The sequence below is a fragment of the Phoca vitulina genome, unplaced genomic scaffold (assembly GCF_004348235.1).
Source record: "Phoca vitulina isolate PV1807 unplaced genomic scaffold, GSC_HSeal_1.0 scaffold37, whole genome shotgun sequence".
NCBI lineage: Eukaryota > Metazoa > Chordata > Mammalia > Carnivora > Phocidae > Phoca > Phoca vitulina.
The window spans coordinates 17,704,644-17,720,984 of record NW_022589740.1 but is presented as its reverse complement, the minus strand read 5'-3'; the positions used below and the strand labels follow the sequence as shown (position 1 = coordinate 17,720,984).

The 16,341-nt window shown below is 46.2% G+C and overlaps 1 non-coding gene across 1 annotated transcript; it reads left to right on the top strand.

Moving 5' to 3' along the window:
- Positions 1–15,891: 15,891 nt before the first annotated feature.
- LOC116646777 lies at positions 15,892–15,953 on the top strand. The gene has a single exon (XR_004302218.1). It is a non-coding gene; the product is annotated as a U7 small nuclear RNA (small nuclear RNA).
- The last annotated feature ends 388 nt before the right edge of the window (positions 15,954–16,341 follow it).

Sequence of the window (16,341 nt, the reverse complement as noted above, 5' to 3'; positions counted from 1 at the left end):
GAAATAAAATCTGCTCTTCAGAAATTTGCTGGAGAGTCTGATTGCCTTTTTTCCAATAAATAATGGCACCCATCCATGCAGGCACCAACACTGGAGTAACACATTTACTCCATGTGAAATACTATAGACTGCCCAAGAAGTCTCCCAGATGAGAATAGTTTAAAACCTCCGCAAAAGTCATACAATCCCAAACTTACCAGAACTGGAAAGTACCTCGGAAAATCATCTAGCCCAACTTTCTTGGCCCTCAGATAAGGAAATTGAGGCCCAGAGAGGTAAAGTGATCTACCCAGGACCCCACAGCTGGTTAGGACAAAGCAGGGACTAGAAAGTGCATCACCAAGCGCCCTGTTTTCTTATAGGAACAGGGCTTGGGCCCTGCCTCACACTGGGCGTCCTCAGGATCAGCCTTTGAAAGCAGCCTCAGCAGCTGACTCTGGGCCAGATGCTATCAGATGGAGGTGAAGTCTCTCTGTGGTACCTTCATCTCTTTCATCTTGGACTCCTGTCTTTGCCTTCCCCTGCCACCACCCTCAGCATTCAGCTCGTACCCTGTATCTCATTCCCGCAACACCCTGCTCTAAGACTGAAGTATTAGGTGAGCCCTACAGTTAGCCAGAAAGGCACGTCCAGCCCATGGCTATGTGTGTTCTGCTATAGAACCCCGAATCTAAAAGTTTCTGTCTGCCAAAGGGACAAAATCATGTCAGACACGTGCAGAGAGTTGGTGGGGAAGGGGAGAGATCGCACTTCCTCTGAATATCCCTAAAACCATTCTAGGTGGAGAACAGCTCTCCCTCCCATGAACCTCAGGGCAAATGATGGCTCCATGGTGGAATCACCTTCATGTATGCCTGTCACTCCCTCTTCTCCCTCTGCTTGTTTGCCCATGCCTCTGTATTCTCTTCTCCTTTGGCCCCGGATAGGATGCTCTCCCGTCTCCTCATCTGAGCCAAATGGCCAACCAAGGGAAGGCACTAGGGTCAATGGGGTTTCTCTGAAAAGGAGAACATGGACACCTGGCATCTGCTTCCCACGGGGAGCCTTGCCCTACCCTGGCGGGTTGAGGGCAAGGAAAGGGAGGGAGACAGGATTTGGACTCCTCACAGCCCCTCCTCTGAGGGGTGCTGTCCTCACTGTCCTTAGAGAAGGGAAATTCAACTCCTCTTGGGCTGGACTTAGGAAGCAAGTCTTACCTCCAGAAAGCTGTTGTCCTTTGTTTTTGGTTTTGTTTTAGCTTTTCCCTTCCTTGAGTAGAAGGTGTGAAGGCAAATAATAACCTTTCTAGAGCTTTCCCTTCCTCTTCACATCTCATGTAGTCAGCTCTGCATAAGCCAACCCCACCAGCCCTAAAGACAGTGTGATGCACTGGCTGAAGCCCTATAGGGATCCAAAGGAAATATGTCATTTAAACAATTCCTAGTTTCTTTATACCACAGACTCCAACTACAAAATAAAGAGCTTAGACTGATGTTCTCAAAGGTTTCTTTCTGCTTTAAAATTACAGCCCTGTATTTTTTTTCAACAAGCATTTACTGAGCACCTACTGAAGCAAATCACTGCCCAAAGTACTGAAGATACAGAGGCCAGTTAAGCCTCAGTCCCCACCCTCAAGGATCTCATGTAAATAAAGTGGCAACAAGATTTGGAAAAAAAACAACAGACTGTATCCAAGTGCTGTGGGCCACTGCAGTGAGGCTGGGGGTAAGGATGGGTCATGAAAGATGAGCTGGAGTTTCCAGATAAACAAGGCCTGGGGGCAGGGCGGCAGGGGGGGCGGGGGCGCCTTCCCTGGACAGAAAGGCCAAGGTTAAGAAATATCAGAGAGCATGGTGCCACTAGGGAGAGAGGAACAGCAAAGATGAGGGCCAAAAGGTGAGCTGCTACATCACACGGAGGAATTCAGACGTTGTACGTAAACAGGAGTTTACAATTGCTCATATGTCAGCAACAACTGTGAGAATAAATCTGATTTTTTTTTCATTGCCAAAGGGATGCATGGGAGGGTTATGGAAAACCCTCATAAAATCTTAACATCTTCTGACATTACTTTGAAGTGATTTTTTTTTTTTTTTTTTTGTCTTTCTTGTGGAAAACAGACACTAATAGACTCAGCCCATTGTTTTTAAGCAAGTTCAATAGGATTCTGGAGATCCTTTCCCAAAAGATAAGCTGCATGTGGAAATTATGGAGGGAAGCATGTAGTAACCGCAAATCTTCCAGTTAAAAAATTCCTCATCTAAAAATCATGCACCCTTGCTTTCTGTTTCTATTTGAGGGAAAAAACGCAGTGGGTCCGCCAGAGTCCTGAAAGTGGAGAGAGGTGTGCTTACAATTCCTGCCCCAGAGACCACCTACCCATTTTTAACAATTTCCCTGAAAACCCCACAGAGCTTGGCTGTGGTTTGTGGGCACACATCCCTTGGTCTGCCTCTATGTTCTTTAAATCCTGTCAGCTTGGGGGCCCACAACTGTTTAACACAAAGAAACCCCACTGGGGCACCTGGGTGGCTCAGTCGGTTGAGCGTCTGACTCTTGGTTTCAGCTCAGGTCATGATCTCAGGGTCTTGAGATCGAACCCCAAATCAAGCTCAGCACCGAGTCTGCTTGAGTTTCTCTCTCTCTTTCTCTCTGCCTCTCCCCTCCGCTCTCTAATAAAAAACAAACAAACAAGCCACCTTTGGCTGAGGACTGAAGGCAATGCATGTAATATCTGAATATGCCCAGACATTGAATTTATGAAAAATAAAAAGATAGCAAATACCCTGTGACTGGGTACAATCTTTTAATGTCCTGGAATCTATGGTCCCTTTGTAGAAGATTGAAACAGGGTATAGCCCAGAGAGAGATTGCACCCCCCCAAAATCAGGCAGATTCTGAAAATAGTGTTTCATAAAAATTTTAAGTATAAAAGAATAAAACACCCCTTTCAACTTTCATCCATAGTCTCACTCCCCATGCCCCAGTTTTTGTCACGAGTTTGTAGTATATCCTTCAAGATTGTTTATACCCAAAAAAGGACTTCTCCCTCGCAGGCCACATAAATCTTAGATTGACTTAACTAACTTATTTACTAAGTTAATTTAAAATTGCAGGTATGGGTCCAAGGCAAGGATCAACAAATTTTTCACTCAGTGTCGTAATAGTTCCTATTTGGGGCTTTACGGGCCATACGGTCTGTCAGAACCATTAACTCTGCCGGTGCAGTGTGAAAGCAGCCACAGTGAATTCCTCAACAAATGAACGTGGCTGTGGTTCCAATAAATCTTTATTGACAAAAACAGGCCACAGCAGGATCTGACCCACGGGCCACAGCTTGTCGACCCCTAGTCCAGACCGTGAACTCTGGGCACTTGTATTTTGTTTAAAGTAAAATAAAGTTTCCTATGCTTGTGAAGATTCAGACCGGAGCAGAGTTCAATTATCTGAAACAACGACAGAACAACGCAAGACAGCAAATAGCAGGTGTAACACTAGGGACCAGGGACCTCACTACCCACTGAGGTTCAGACACTGGAACCTCCCGCTAGGTTGGGGCTAGTAAAGGAGATTTACTTTGATCCTTCCAAGAGACACATTTCCAGTCCTCTTAATTAAGGCCATTCACAAATGGCTTAGAAAATGTTTGTGGAGTAAAGCAATTTGGGAAACCCGTGAAATGGAACACACAGCCATTAGCCTCCGCCCCCACTCACTCCAACACCTCCACCCCCAACAAACACACTGGAAGACAGCAGCATGCACAAGCGTGTTTTCAATGATTAATCTCACTGTTTCACTTTGAAACCTAAAAGGGGGAGAAAAAAAATGGAAGCATTCCTATTTCCCATTGAAAGTAATCACAGCTTTATATCCCTTGGTGTTTACATAAAGAGAGCTGTTTATTTAGAATCATTGCTGATAAGAACACCACACGCTTATAACTTATTCTATATTCCCTTCCCATTTTGTCTTTTTTGGGGGGGGGGAGGGGAGGGAGAATTATGTATATTTTATGATAACCCAAAATGACTTATACATAAAAAATACAGACTTTAAAGATAAAAAGGATTAGTCGCAGGTAATGCATTTTCCATGAGTGGCTATAGGGCTCTTGGTTCCAAGAGGTACCCGGCTGCATACAAATGAATTGATAAAAGTCTGACGCTGTGGATGGGTAGCAAGGCTCATGCTTTGCTGGAGATGATTCTTAAAGTTACAATAAATCAGACAGACAGTGTCGGCCTTTGAGGATAAACCTGTGATGGCTTGTTGTGCCTCTCTGAATCGCCTCAGAGGCCCGGGGACTAAAAAGTGCCTAGATGTCACATTAAATCTACCGGGAGGATGGAGCACTTCAAAGACGAACGCAATCAGATCTGATGGAAAATACATTTTCTGAAAGCTACTGACAAAAAAGTAATCTTTAATGTGGATGTTGAATAACAATTGATATTGTGTTTCCTGACATTTTTCATTATTGCCGTCTTATACAGCCTACTTCATGTATTAAAGCAATATTAACTGTTTGACAGGGACAAATCCTCCAACGATCACGTAAGCAATTGTTTCTGAATTGTCCTAGCCCACTGCCTGTAAAAAACCTATCCCAATAACTGCTTTTAAATAGGATGGTAGACACTTTCTCCTGACTAGCTAGACACTGTCTGAGCTTCAGCCTCGTTCAGTGGAGTCTGGAGAATATTAAAAATGGTTAGGTGGTTATGAGGTGTCATTTGATTATAAGGAAGGAGCAGGAGTGTTTTTTTGAAGGTGAGTTTTAATGAGAGCGGTCCATAAAAGTTAGTCCTTATTATTCCCACATCTTCGGTACACATTTATTTCAAATAGATGAGCACAAAAGCTCGGATCTGCCGCAATTCCGGTTGCTCAGAGGGGGGGGAAATAAAGGAATCTACAGAAGATCTTTGTTATTTATGCAATGAAATAAAGCAATCTCTGGCTGTGCAAGAACCTAGAAAATATACCAGAATTAAGTCCCCCAATATGCTTCTGGAAAGAAATTCCAGCAGATCAGGGACACGCATGTCACTTTCAAAACCCAGGGTACTTTTGGAGGTTTGACGTCTTAGCCTTCAAGTGTAAATACATGCGGTTTCATTGTAGGTGTTCGGAAAGCTTAAAACCTCTAATTTTGCGATGACCTTGAGCTTCTTGAGAAATGGGGTTTGGGTGAGTTCTACAGAAGAGTTGGATTTTTTTTTTCATGACATTGGGCTAATTGCACCCCAGAGTAAAAGAAAACTAAAACCCTACAATTCAAAAAAAAAAAAAACCACAAAACCATGTCAACCTGTGTTGTAGACTCAACAGTTACCACTTGCAGCTAAGATAGCTTGGGGATGTGATATATGTTCTTTATTTACATTTCCCCCACATTCCCTGGAGTTTCAGCTTGCCCATGCCTTGATAATACTGCAGCTCACTTGTATTTTTATGGGGAAGCTTTACTGAAAGTCTGCTTCTCCACTGGGATCTGGTGGGGGAAGCTGCCTCCCTCTCCTTTAGGATACTTGAAATAAGGCAGGTGATGGTGGACAAAAGGAACAAACCACTCCCCACAAATGGAAGATTAGAACACAATGCATTGCCACTTAGAAGCTTTTCCGTGACCTTAGGCAAGTTATTTATCCCTCTTTGCTCTCCAACAGGAGTCAAACATTTTCATAAAGGACCAGATAATAATTAGTTGGGGCTTTGTGGGCCACGCAGCCTGTTACCAATACTCAATTTTGCCATCAGAGCACAAAAGCAGTCATTGACAATATAGGGTGAATGGTGTGGCTGAGTCTGAATAAGAACAATTTGAAAAAAACAGGTGGTGAGCCAGATTTGGCCCACAGACCGGAGTTGGCCAATCCCCAGCTCCGAATCTTTTCTATAAAATGGGTAGGAGCATAAAATGAGATCTAATGTTCTTTATTGCTGAACAGATTCAATTAGTTCACAAAGGGGACAGTGCTCTACTTCCAGGAAAAGGCAGTAGGAATAAGTCCATACAACACAGTGATAATTACCTTTCAGGAGTCGTTTGATGAATACATTGATCTTAATAAAAGAAAAAGACTATCGTTGCAGTAAGCCTATTAAGGCACTCGGTCAACTTTAAGATTTAGCCCAGCTATCATCTACTCAAGTCCTTACATTACATCGTTTCTCACGTGGTCACAAGGAGTGGGAGGCTGGTAAAGTATATCTAAATTGTTTAAGAACAGAAGCTTCTAGGTAGACCCAGAGTTGCCTTCAGACAAGCCTTTTTTCTGCATGCTTGACTAGCCCTTCTAATACTACAAACGGACAAAATAAGTATGCACTATGCATTAGGATACGGTAAGGACTGGGAGGCTAGCGCTCCATACAACTATAGTCAGAACCGGCAAAGCTCGGCTGCAGGAACAAGCAACCAGAATTTCCCTGTGGTTTAAAGAAACCCCGAAGGCTATTTTTGTTCCATGTGACATTGACATCTTGGGTCAGCAAGATGGCTCTGTTTGTTCTCATTCAGGCCCAGCCTGACAGAAACACAGTCTGACATGAGCTTCCATCATCAAGAAGGCAAAGGAAAAGCAAGCATGCAGAACTTCACACAGGCTCTTAAAAGTGGTGGACGTTGGGGCGCCTGGGTGGCTCAGTTGGTTAAGCGACTGCCTTCGGCTCAGGTCATGATCCTGGAGTCCCTGGATCGAGTCCCGCATTAGGCTCCCTGCTCGGCAGGGAGCCTGCTTCTCCCTCTGACCCTCCCCCCTCTCATGTGCTCTCTCTCCCTCTCTCATTCTGTTTCAAATAAATAAATAAAATCTTTAAAAAAAAAAAAAAAGTGGTGGACGTCACACGTCCACTCACATTTCATTGACCAAAGCAAGTCACAAGACCAAGCCTGACGTAAATATGTCAAAGGAGGAGAATCCTTCCTGTTGATTATATTCTCACATGTGAGCAACACTGGTGTCTACCGTAGGGACCAAAGGGTTTTCTTAGCGGAAAGAATGAATGCCCTGACTTGTTTGCTTCTGACATGTAATTTGACTGAAAACTCCAGGTATCCAGCTGGAAAGAGCACAGAAGCCCTCAAAGAGGCTCACCATGAAGACAGTAAAGCCAGGATCAGACCCAAGCTCCACTCCAGGGCCAGAAGATTTGAGGAAAGGGCTGGTTCTGGCACAATGGTTCTCTAAACTCTGCCCCCATGGTTAAGTATCAGCCAAAGAAAGCTGCAACCCTGAGGTCCCTGAGGCCTGACCCAGAACCTGGACCGTATAGGCATCACGGACAAGACAGAGCTGTCCAGGTTGGACAAGAGTAACATTTCATAGAAGGAAAAGAACATCAGACACAAAGATCCTGGGACTGCTGGGGGCCCCAACAGATCCCTGCACTTCACTCTCTCTACCTAGGGTATGGAGTCAGGACCCACCCAACTGGACCAAGTCAACTCCTAGACCCATGCCTACAGGCAAACTCAACTCCAACCGATTTGGGGCAAGATGAAGCGACCTCACCAACAAGGCTGGAATGCTGAGCACAATCTGACCTACATCTGAGGCTAGCGAAGGATCCCTCGGTTACACAAGGAAGAAGGTCTGTCCTTTGTTTACCGGTATCACGGTGTGAGCTGGCCTGAGGAAGTTCCTCCCTTCCACTGAATTTGTGATACTGGCCTTCCATTGACCCCAAGTGAGGATTTAAAGAAATACGTTCTCCAACTGGCTGGAAGGAGAGGGGTCTTGCCATTTAAGCACTAAATGCATAGAAGGAAGGCTTTGGGAAACAGTAAGGAGAGATTGATCTCAAAAGCTTCAAAACAAGGCTACAAGTCTGTGTTTCAAGGGGTGGCTGGAGGGGGTCCTCTTCTTGCCTCTAAAAGCAGCACCTGTAGCTGACCCCACCTCGCTTAACAGATTCAAAGCAGACTGAAGTAAAAACTCCGTCCAAAGACCAGACACACACCCTTCTTCCCGGTGACCCTGCTTTCCTTGCTTTCCGGCCCCTCATCTGCTCTCCCGGGGGCAAGAGCCTCTAAGGTTTGAATACAACTTCTGCACCACAAGCTGCGTGGCTCTGGGCAAATCGCTTAACCTTCCTGCGCCTTCGTATTCCCACCTGCAAAAAAGAAGATAATGCCTACTTCGGAGGGCTGCTGTGAGGATTCAATAAATTAAACCTAAGGCTTTCAGGCGAGTGTCTCTAACATGTAGCAATTGTTCTAACGGCAGCCGACACTATCATTTGCATCTACATATCAGTCCACATTAGCAATTCTCACACTACCCCCTCTCTCTAGCCTTCCTGACACCATGAAGACAATGAAATTACTATTTACTGACCAACTATCATATACCAGAAAATATATTTAACCTCCTGTATTTATGGACTTCATCTCATTTACAAGACAGGATTCTGTCCATCTTACAGACGAGAAAACTGAGGCTCAGGTTAAGAAACTTGTCCAAACCCACAGCTAAAAATGAGATTTAGCACTGACCTTGAGGGGCCGGTGTGCTTTCACTGGAGAGTGCTGGTTCTCCCCTTCCCGTTCTGAGCCAAACAAAGGAAGAGGTAGGGAGGCGAGGGAGGGAAAGGAGATCTCTTCGACCGATGAATCCTTCTATCAAAATAAAACAATGGGGAGGAGGGGTGGCATGGGAGAAAAGGGACTACCAAATAGACTGTGGGATATAACAATGCCATCTGAAGCCATCTAAAATGTGACCGTGTCTTAGCTCATAATTCCACGAGGATCTGTAGCTCTGTTATTTCACAGCCAGGAGGAGACAAATATCCCTTGTGATCATCTGTCTCAAGTTCATCTCTTCCATCTCCACACTCCTGCTGTATCTTCCTGGAGACCCCCAAAGGACCTTCGGCCCCTTCCAAGACCTTCCTCCTCACTGGAGACACATCCCCATCTGGATTTAACAGACCTGAGTTTCAAAACAAAGCAACCTGACCAACGGAAACCTCTTGAAAGCATCCTCCCAAGGATGTGTGCGCCGGCAGACTCACCAAGCCTCTCTGGCAGTCAGGACCTGTGAGTCAGGATGCCTGGATTCCAGTCCAGTCGCCAGCTCACTGGGGCAAGATCCCTCCCACAACCCTGGAAGTTTCTGGAATCTCCTCAGTTTACCCATCAGACAGCCTATAAAATGAAAAAAGGTGATCTCAAGGATTCCTCCAACTCTAAAAGCAAATTCCAAATCTATCCTCTTCCCTGAGATGTCCCAAAGCTACCCCTTTAAGTTCCAGAAAATTCCAAGTCGACTACAGTGTTGTCATTATCAAAACGTCCAGTGACCCTTACTTTTTTCATTTCAGTTAAATAGACCAACCCTAACAGAAGATAGTTAACCTTAAAGATCTAAATAATTAAAATCGGGTAAATGCCACTGAGGTAAAGGGAAGATAGCAACCAAGTTTCAAATGCTTCACTTTTTTAAAAGATTTTTATTTTAGGGAGACAGCACGTGTGCACATGTGCATGCACAGAAGCGAGGGTGGGGGGAGAGGTAGAATCTCAAGCAGACTCCATTCTAAGCATGGAACCTGACACAGGGCTCAATCTCACGACCCTGAGATCATGACCTGAGCTGAAATCAACTCAGGTTGATTTCAGATGCTCAATCAACTGAGCCACCCAGGCGCCCCACTTAACTTTTATATCTAACACAAAGCAAAGCCCTTGTCCTGAAAGTACAAGAAACCGAAAACCAAAATAAAGCGGGGGGAGACTTTGTGCCCCAACAGGAAGTGAGAAGTGGAAAATGCCTGCAAACCACCAAGTGTACACAATCACCTGATGTGCGGGGATAATGGGAACAGCTACAGTGCTGGCAATGCTTGTCTGCAGGCCTTGATTATCGTTCTTTGTAAGTTACGTAGGAGAGAAGAACGTTCTCGCTCTCAGAAAGGGAAAGAGAAGAGGGGAGCCCACTCCAGGGCACCTACTCCTCACCAGGCCCCATGACAGGTGCTTGTGTACTTGAGCTCATGGAACCCTCGCCCCAGTCTATGGGAAAATTACTTCTGCTGTAGACTGGATGTTTGTGTCCCCCAGCACCCCCTCCTCAGTTCCTATATGGAATCCTAACTCGCAAGGTGATGGCATTTGGAGGTGGGACCTCTGAGAGGTGCCATGAGGACATGAGGCTGGAGCGTTCGTGAATGCTATTAATGGCCCTTCTTTCACATGCCCTTCAGCCTGGGAGAACACAGCAAAAAGGCCACGCATGAACCAGGAAGCAGGACCTCACCAGACACCCCATCTGCCGGCAACTTGATCTTGGACTTCTCGCCTCCAGAATGGTGAGAAATAAATCGCTGTTGTTTATAAGCCTCCTAGTCTCTGGTATTCTGATATAGCAGCCTGAATGAATGAAGGTAAGCTCTGTCTTTAGTTTTCAGAGCAAGAAACTCAGATTTGTAGAGTTGCAATGACTCTAAAACCACTCAAAACCAAGCAGAGGCAAATTTGAAATTCAAGTTCCCGATTCTAAATCCAGCTGTATCAGGCCCTGTACCCAGCCATGATGTCTTGAAGAGCTAATGCAGGAGGACAAAGAGCTCATATGCAACAAAACAATTAGGAAACCGTGTGAGTGTGCAGGAGACATCAGTTATTCTTGCTGTGCAATACCCATTTACCACTCCTACAACTGAATAGAAGCCATGCCCCGTGGGCTCCTGCCGGCACTGCTGTCTCTCCCTCCTGGCTCAAGGGGTAGAAAATCACAATCCTGCCTGGCCATCAGCACCCTGACTTCCACCAAACACAAGGCCAGCTTCAGGAACAGCTGGATCCACCCGTTGCAATGAAACAGGTCTGCTCCGTGGTGTTGGCGTCCATTCATACAGCTGTCCCCACACGGCAGCAAAGATGGCCACCGGCCCCTGCCAGCCTATACCCTACCAGCCTACCAACCACCAACAGTTTTGTTTTGCTTTATTTTTCCTGCAGCACTCCAGTAACAGTCCCAGGCTGATTCTTCTCCATCCTGCTTTGGTCAAACATTCTCCTTAGAACCAACAGGGTTGGCCAGATAAAACACAGGATGCCTCCTTAAAGTTGAAATTCAGATTAACATTTTTTCTTTTTTAGCCTATGTTCCACACAATATGTGAGACGTACTTACACTAAAAAAAAAAAAAAATTGTAATTGTTTATCTGAAGTTCACGATTTAATAGGGTTCCGGTTTTGTTTGTTTTAATTCTGATACCCCTAAGAGCCGACCACTGTGGCCAAGAGAGGTGAAACAGAAGCCTTCTGGCCACAGCTGGGTTGCATGCCCACCCCACAGCAGCAGAGGAGAGTGGGGTCAACTTCCTTTAAGCCCCGTTAACTGAGAGCTCCCCCAAAAGAGAATGAGGTGCCTCTCCCAGGAGAGAGAGAATGGCTGTTTAGCAGCCAAGAACAACAGATGCACTCGAGAATCAAAGTGGGTGTCTCTAAGGAAGAGGAGCATATGTTTTTGGCGGGGGTGAGGGGCCTGTGGGCCAGCTAAATTGGGGGAGAAAGCAAGCCTCAGCCGGCTCTTCCTCAACCTTCCAAGTCTGTGTTTTTACCCACACACATTTGCCAGATTGCTCTAAAAAAGCAACAGCTGTGGAAACTGACAGTTTACAGTTGTGATAAATCGCATTAGTCAAGTATTTCAATTAAAGCCATATCTAACAAAAAAACAAGAAGTCATCTCCGAACAAGTAAATTAGTAACTTCCATTCGTGGAGCCTTCAAGTCCAAGATTTCGGCACTTACCTACTCTCTTATTTTGCTTTTCCCACAGGGAGTGCCTCATACAGTGGTTTGGGTTGGGGAATAGGCGCTTAATAAAGACACACGTTAAACCCAAAATCTGAAAGTAGGCCTTTAGGTGGTAACGTTCTTCCTTCGGGGGTATTTCTTAACTCCAAACCTGGTTTCAGATTTCCCTGTCATTTCCCTCATTGTGTGTCAGGGAATAGGGCATTCGAGAACCTCCCTGTGGGGTCCGCCTGTCCAGCCCCATCAATGGGGTGGCCAGGCCCCACGGGGCTGTGTTCTCTTTCCCAAGCCAATTCATCTACATCTGTAACATTTTAAAAGGAATGCACAGATACGTCTTCTCCAACGGATTCTTTTTCCACGGTTTAGAAAGTCATTCGCCTGCACAAAATGAATGGCCTGGAGAAATCACTGAGCCTTGTTTCTCCCAGGGTCAGAGCCCAGCACAATCCCCAGACTGCAGGGCCCTGGGGCCCCACAGTGGACTTTAGGCCTTCAACCCCCACCCCCCTACCCTCCCCCTATCCTCTCAAGGAAATCACATCTTTTTCCAGATTCCTCACTTCAAGCTTGATTTTTAGCAGATCCTTTACCCCGCCAGTTAGTAATTCAGGACTAATTAGGTGATTGCTTTCATTTACGGTAGCAGTCGGGAATGGGGTATGAAATGGCATTGCCCCTATTCTTATCGGAAAAATAAATTACACCCATTGTTACTGAAGATCTTATTCCCCCCGCCCCCAGTCAAGCAAATTAGCAGCTTGGTTCATTTTCCCAGCATTCACTCCCGAGCAGACGGCAGCGCCCTGGAATGTGGCTTGGAGCTGTGTGGTCAGTACAATTGTTTGGGGCTGTTTGTGCCAACAATGAGAGAAGACTGACTCCGAAAGACCGTGGCACTTTTCTTGCTCAGGCCAAGGAGTGTTGGCGAGCGGCCGCCGGGCCGGGCTTCTGAGGAAGATGTACACCGCCATCTACTGGAGACTGGGGCTCACTGCAGGGCAATCCTTTCCCAGCTTTTGCTTCTGGCCGGTAGGGACGAGCGATAATGCTGCTTTGGAGTTTACTAAAAATAGGAAGGACTCTTTGCATCTCCAGGAGCGAGGAAATGTTTGCCTCAGTGGCTGTAATGAAAATGCAACTCAATGCTTGCATTATGTTTCTCTTCCAGGTAGTTCTCTTTGGTCTGGATTTCCGAGTCCAAAAGGGGATTGTCACCGCTTCCACAATGGGTACCCCTGAATCTGGGTCCTTCTCTTGTGTCCCAAGTACCAAGGGCAGAGAGCATCAGCACCTTCGGACGACAGGTTCTTTCCTCTCTGCCCCTTCTCCATCACCCCTCATCTATCTCCCCCACAGCAAGCCCAGCTCCAAACTGAACAAGGTGAAGGTATTCAAAGAAGCTTGCTCACCAGGGGTACCGCCACTGCAGAATGGAAGCCAGAACAACAATCAGACTCTTTCTGATCTTGGTGTGAAGGGCTGTTCCCACTCTCTGACCCCTGGCAACACATGAGCCTGTGCCTTCTTCCTGCCCACTCTTTCTACCCTATATAAATATCAAAGTTGTTCCCCCATTTTACCCTGGGAACCATGACCTTCTTGAGGTTTGTGTCCTGGAAGGAGAGGCAGGAGAGCACAAATAAATCCCAGTATGGAAAGCTTCGGGTTGGTGGTTCTCAACCCGGGGCAATTTTGCCCCCAGGAGATATTTGGTAATGCCTCAGGACATCTCGGATTGTCAGAACCCAGGGGCTGCTAAAAATCCTACAATGCACACGGCAGCCCCCCACCAGAATTATCCAACCCGAAATGTCAATAGGGCTGAGGAAGCCCGGTTTAGGGTAACAAAGAGTGCCCTCGGTAATCGGGTTATGATAACACCAATTGATTGTCTTCAAATGAGCCACACTGCAGAGACTGTGGATAATTCATCCTCTCCCAAATCAGTATTTACCACCTTTTCTCGTCCTTTAGACTCTTGCATTTTAAATATAATTTAGCTGTCTTCCCCCCGCCCCCCACCCCCACCGCTGCTGGAGAGAGAAAGGATTGGAATGGGGGAGGGGAAGGCGACAGAAAAGGAGGATTAGAAGCATGACCTGTTTCTCCTGCAGAAGCTCGGCACATTCCTCTCTCAGATGTGCTTTGTGACCGAGCAGGGTACAATTAAAAGCACAATAATTTGCTTGTTATTCAAGTCAGGCATTAGTCCGGGTAATGGCGTGCTTGGTGGAGAGATGGATTTCCTTGTTAGGAGCTAAGCACAGGATTAGCTGAATTCTCCATGGAGAAATCTTGATTTGTTCAAGGTCTTTCATGTTTTCTACAGAGAAGGGATTATGTCTTCTTAAAGAGGGGCCTTGCTTAAAAAGCTACAAAGTATAAGAAAAGGATTTAGGGCAGAGGGGCCTGTGGTTAAGTAGCTGAGGGGTACAGGGAATTTTAGAGCAAAGGATTATTTAAAGCCATAAAGTTCAAAAAATAATTGGTTTAGCACTACTGGGTCAGTGCCGGTGAGCACGCTGTAAAGGCAATTAAGCATGAGCTAATATTCATTTTACTTTGGCTAATTATTGCATGGATCCAGGAGAGCGAGGGGAAAGACAACATGCCCCCTCCCTGGCAATCAGGGAGTGCGTTGTTTTTGCTTTCTGCGCCTTAGTGGCAAGCTTATTTGTTGGGGTGCCCAGCATCCAGGCAGTATGAAGAACTTAGGAGGTAAAACACAGGACAACTGTTCTCTCAAGGCAGATCAGTGCATGTTCTGCTATCCCGGGGGCCCCGGAGAAGCCACTATTAGTTTTAACTCCACGGAGATCATTAGCTAGAGAGGGCATAAAGTAAAAAAGAAAACAAAACAACAACAACAACAAAAAAAAAAAACCAGACTTTACTAATGTCCCTGCTAAGCCTGGGCCAGGGGCTCATAACCAGAGCAACTGTGTCCCCTAGGGACCTTGGATGAGGTCAGGAGACCTTTCTGGTGGTCACCACTGGCGAGGTGCTATGCATCTACTGGATGGAGGCCAGGCATGCTGCTGACACAGGATGGCCCCCTGCGACAGAGAACCATCAGACCCCAAATGTCACCAGTGCCGCGGGTAAGAAATCCTGGTCTAGACAGAGGTGACTGTCTTTGGGTAGATGCAGGTTTTCAGAATCTCCCCTTCCTCAAATCCAGAACTGACAGGTCATCAGAGGGCCACGTTACGCTAACTGACAGGCTTTTCTTCCCTTTTCCACATGGGGCCTTCCCACAATGGAGGAAATGTGGGGATACCACGAGCGACCGGCCCCGGCCCCCTGGTTGTGCCTGCCTGACCCTCCCCGGATTCTCACACACCCAAGAAAGCAGAGAGCTGGCTTCTCTGCAATTTCCCCAGGTTCCGAGTGTTGAGGACTTTGATTCCCTTTTCTGAGATTACACATTCCTCCCTGCGGCTTGACGTGGGTTCAGGGCAGTCTGCAGCTACAAGATACCCTTTTCTCCCTGGTGAATGACAATCCTCATCCTGAGGGAGGTTAACAAGCCCTGCACGGGAGGCTTCTGCGAGCTGGTGAAAGCCGAGGAGCTGTGAATCAGGAGGATTCCAAGGCCTGGCCATCAACTCTGTGGGAGGGTCTCAAGGATGCACGTAAGCCCCATTCACACAAGAGAAGACAGAAGGCTGCAGAAGGGGAGTGAGCGGCCACAGAGGTTCCCTCAAGCATGGCATATGCACCATTCTGGAAATTAAACCAAAGGGGCAACAACGATGAATGCTTTTATATTAGTTCTTTCTCTACCAAACATGAAAACACATACTTAAATAGCCTACCAGCCCCCTGGTTTCTTGGGTATCACTGCTACAGAACAGCTCAAGGAAGGGAGTCACCATGATGACCCCCCCACACACATACAAGCAACACTCCATGCTTGCCGCCAAGGTTTCAACCCTTCAGGAACTGTCCATTCCACTCGAACTGTCCAGAAGGATTGATGACAGATGAAATGGCTTCTCATTCCATCTGGTGTGGATTTCTCATATACTGAATTCCCACGGGCATCGCCAAAAGGACCTTAGCGAACAAAGTACCACTTGTGAATTTTTAAAAAAAAAAAAAAAATTCTTTTTTTTTTTTTTTAATTCACAAGCGTTACAGCGCTTTTAGAATTGGTCTAACAGGTTTTCTGGTCCTTAACGGAAGACCCCTAAAAAAATTTTTTTTTTATTCTCATTCCATATGCTAAGTGTAATTTGGGAAACCCCACACTTGATTTGTTTTCTACCTCTAACAGTGTTTGGCATGAGACATGCTTTTACAAAAGCCAGCATGCTCCCTGCAGTTCAGTGTTAATATATAACCTCTGTCAGTCTCGTGAAGGACAAACTTTCTAGTTGAGGAGGGGGAATTTGGAGCAGGCTTCTTCTCTAAATGAAGGGGCCTCTATACAAAAAACACAGACTTACATACACACAAAGGTAAAGTCACTTTCTGTCTATATTTTCAGGGTCGGCCTTGAAGTTATTATTTATAGTCTGACACTAGGCCTATGGGGAAGACGCTCATCCACCGGAGATCCTGGGCCCCAGTGGCCTAG